Source organism: Pinus tabuliformis, chromosome J (assembly GCF_031772625.1).
Source record: "Pinus tabuliformis cultivar Carrire ecotype Pingquan chromosome J, CPIR1, whole genome shotgun sequence".
Classification (NCBI taxonomy): Eukaryota; Viridiplantae; Streptophyta; class Pinopsida; order Pinales; family Pinaceae; genus Pinus; species Pinus tabuliformis.
In genome coordinates, this window is record NC_142295.1 from 994,410,268 (window position 1) to 994,414,994 (window position 4,727).

A 4,727-nucleotide genomic window follows, 5' to 3' on the forward strand; every position below is an offset into this window, starting at 1 on the left:
GAAATGGAGGTGGAACTAGAAAAACTACTCAAAGAGAAGGATAAATCCTCACAGTTGGCTATAGTCCCACTTACAGCAGTACCAATTGCAGTTGCAGGAGCAACAGAGGTTTCAACATCAACAACAACACCAACACCAACTACAGATTTGACCACCGAATTGGTTAAAGCCATGCAGGAGATGTCCATTCAGGGAAAGGAGATTGAGAAATTGAAAAAACAATTGAAAAATCTACAAGAACAAAAGTTGAAGAATGATAACTCCTATATATCAGAGTTATAGAAATATCACATGCTTTCTCAAAGAATAAAGTTTCTAGAGAGTGAGTCAGTAATGGCTCAAACTCTAGCATAGGCTAAAGAAAACATATGGGTAGATATCAATGCAGCTATAAATGAGTTTTGGCCATCAATCCAAATCATTTTCGAGCAGGAGGAGTTGATGCAAAGGTTAAAAACATTGATAAAACAAGTGAGGGAAGTATTGGGAGATAAGCCAACTGAAGCGACAAAATTGATCAAAATATTAAATTCTAAGACTAGAGAAGAATTAGAGGAGCTACAGATTGAAGATAGGGCTGAAACCATCTTATAAATCAAGAAGGTTTTGTAGAAGAGAAACCTGATGGTTCGATTAGAGAACAAATGCCAGACTCTGGAAACTTTTGTCCATAGATTTCATACCAAGTTTAATCTACTAAATTAGAGAGGTTTACCAGGTTTAGTGGCCATGAATGACAAGTTAATCGACTTGAGTGACTACAGTCAAAAGCTTTACACTATTGCCAAAGATAAATCCAAGTTTGTAGGGGTAAAAGGTAGTATGACAGGCAAATCTTTCTTGGAGGCTTTATATTTTGATCTCATCATCAAACATGATATTAAACATATTTTCATCAACAAACCCACCTTTGAGAAATATACCGAAGTTGATGAAACATATAGAAAGCTAATAAAACTTTCTATCCCCAGTGAAGATTGATGGGATCACTTGTGTGAATTACTTGAGTGAAACATTTTTTATTTTTTTTTATTTATCTTAGACAGCAAGACATCACCTTTTTGGGGCCAGTCATCAACAACCTTCCTTGACAATAGTGCCAGTATCTCTAGCAGTTCTGAATTCCTAAATTTCTATACTATTTATGTAATCTGTTTAGATATTTCAAGATTATGTCTTAATCTTTTGACATTAAGATATTTTGTAATTATTTCCTATAAGTAATTCCTAATTTGAAGTAGTAGAGGTTGATGTTTATGTAAAAGAAAGGACCATTGATGTAAAGTTGTTCCACTGAGTTCCAGTGGACACATTTCAGTAATACAAAAGCTTTTTCAGGATTCCTGTGTCAGATTTTTTGGTGAAGTGATATTCTCTTTGTTATTGTGTTTTCTTTGTTTTTCATATGTGTTTATTTTCTCTATTGTTTTAAAGAAAATTAAGTTTGTGATTTGTTTTAATAGCACCCTGTTCTGGCTTAAAACAATATAAATGTTTTCTACTGAAGTTAAGAAATAGAATTCTTAATTTCTCTCTACTTAATGAACACTTAACCATTTCTTCTTTCCCATCTCATTAAACATATAAGATCCAATAAATCTGCCTACCTTGCCCTGTTAGACCTGTCTGTAAATGCTGAAATAAATCCATTTGAAGTATATTGACTCCATTACCCAATGGTGTACTGTTACATTCTCAACCAAACAACCAAACCAAATCTAAAACCAAACCCTTGAGCTTCCACAACTAGCCTAATATCTCAATATAAACAAATCTAAATTTGAAAGAGAGATCCCTCTCTGAAGTTGGCAGGGCTAGATCCCAACTTCCAAAGTGGTTTTGTGGTTACCTTTGTATTTATTTCACAGTCTTAGGAAATATAGAGAGCTAACATTCTGGTGACTCCACTAGGGAATGGACAAATTTGATTCATATTTAAGTTTCCCAAAAAATATAATTCATCTCAGTGATTAAAATTTCCATTTCTAAAATTGAGCTAAGACTGCCCGTTTTCATAAGATTGTATAAAGTTTAACAACTGCACATATTTGGTAATAGATATGGCTCCTAAAATAATTCATTCCAGAGCATATCCAGATCCGAATCCTCCCAATATCCTAGATAATCTTGAGAAATTGATAAGGAAGAAAAGCTTTGTTACCATAGAAAATATTCAATTTGACCTACCCTTTGAAATTAGTTTGTTTAGATCCAAATATGAAAGCTTTGCAGCTGAAATTGTCATTGATGAGCCGATGTTAAGACCATACATATCTCAACATCAGTCTATAGACCAGGATTTTGACAAACAAGCTCTCCAGCGGTTTGAAAAGTTAGAATATCTGCTGACAAACCTAGACGAAGATATCCATAAAGCCTACATCCAACAATCAGTTGAACTTTCATCCCTATCATTATATGTTTCCTCCCCCATCACACAATCTCTACATCCAGTTTCCACTAGCTCCATCTCTTAAAAAATTTCCACTACCATCCTTGCAGCTACAAAAAAAATTGTTATTACATCTCCTTTCATACCTTCCATACCCATACCTGTTGTAGTTCCTTTTGTACCCCACATACCAGCCATGGCAGGTAGGTATGATCCTTTGGAATTGGAAGCACCTTTAAATGCTTTGCCACAAAACTATTCTAAGAGATTGCCACAATTTGATGGTACAGGTCCCATGACATCACACCAACATATTGATAGAATTAATGACTTCTTTGACTTAGAAGAAGTTGACGATGATGATGTTAAAATTAGTTTGTTTGCTCAGAGTTTAATGGGAGAAGTTAAGAAGTGGTATAGGGCATTACCAATTGGGAGCATAGTTGATTTACCTTAGTTTCACCAACTCTTTTTTACTAGATGGGAAACAAAAAATAATCCCCTTCAAATTCTAAATGAATACAAACACTTAAAGAATACTCCAAATGAGACCATTGAAGATTATTGTGCTAGGTTTAACCGTGTCTATAATGCCATTCTAGCTGCTATAAAACCCCCACCAGGATTAGCCCTTATTCATTTCCCAGAAGGATTCAATGTAGACATGGCCTATCAGTTAAGAGAAAGAGACCCAACCACTCTTGAAGAGATGTAAAGTAATGTTGTTAAGGTAGAGGCTAATTTATTAGCCAAAAGAGCTAAATTGAAAACAGATAGAATGGTCACTATTAAGGAGGAACCTACCTCCTCTTCATCAGATCCGAAACTATATAATCTAGTTAAACTTATGGAAAAATGATGGAGAGGATGAAAATGGTAGATAGAACACCCCCTAGAGAACCCTGGGGAGGACCTCAAAATAGAAACTCCAACTTTAGGAGAAAACTACCACATATTAAACAAAGGGAACACAAAGGCCATGGTGATCAACAACCAATGAGACCTCCATTTCAAGAAAATTACACTGATGAAAAACTTGAATTGTCTGAAGAACTAGAGGAAAATCAAATAAATTTATTCGAAGAAAGTGAGATATATCACATATTCCTGACCAAAGAGGAGCAAGACCAATTTTTTCTCTCTCAACTAGAAGATATCCGATTAGAATCAAAATATTATAAGCAAGGATATAGAAATGCCATTATGGAGGTGCATTAACAATACAATTTAAGTAGCAAAAAAGCTATTGGAACTTCTTCCTGTAAAACTCAAAATGATGCCCCTTCCTCTAGTCAACCAAAACCTGATTCTCAAAAACAAATTCCTAAAAAAACCTGATCCAAATGTCAAGGAAAGTGATAGATCTCAGACATATTTTAATATGGAAACTGAATTGGCTAAGGTAAACATCCCCATCCCTTTAACGGAATTGATGACCAAAAATGTATACAAGACTCAAGTCATGAAAGCCTTAAAAATAGGAGAAGGGTCAGATGACCGTCTTGAAATCTTGTTTAGACCTGAAGTTGAGGGTAAGCCTCAAGATGTCATTGTTCCACCTTTCTACATTAGCTTGAACATCCATGATAAAATATTACATAATCCAATGCTTGAATCTGGAGCATCTCACAATTTGATGCCCAGAGAAATCATGGAGAAATTAGGGTTAGACATCACCAAACCATACAAGGACTTGTATTCTTTTAATTCAAACAAAGTTAGATGTCTTGGTCTGATTGTAGTTCAAATACCTGCTAAGAGTCTAGTCATGGACATCGTAGTAGTTGACATACCTCCAAAGTATGGGATGCTACTGTCTAGATTATGGGGGGAAGCTGCAAGGCACTTTGCAGATGGATATGACTTACGCCACCATTCATGTGTTTGGAAAACCTAGAAGACTTTATAGGGAAACACTCATGAAGTACATGGTCAACATTCAAGATAAGCATAACAATTATCCCTTATATTCAGTACATTCATACATGGACTCTTTTGTCTTATACAATGATGACTGTGTAGAAAATGAAGTTTCACCCTCAGAAGCCGAAGTCAGGAATACAAAAATAATAAAATTTAATACCGAAGGAGCAAATCCAGAGGGAGAAGCCTCATGGAACATGGATTTTGATGGAGTTGTAAGCAAGGAAGGATCAGGAGTTAGTGTGTGGGTTTTCAATTCACAAAATAGAAAAGCCGAAGGACATTCATATAAACTAAATTTTCAATGTAGCAATAATATAACCGATTATGAAGCAATAATCCTAGGATTGCAACTTTTGAAAAAATTAGGTGCCAAAAGAATTTCAGTTCATGGAGATTCTGAACTTATAAT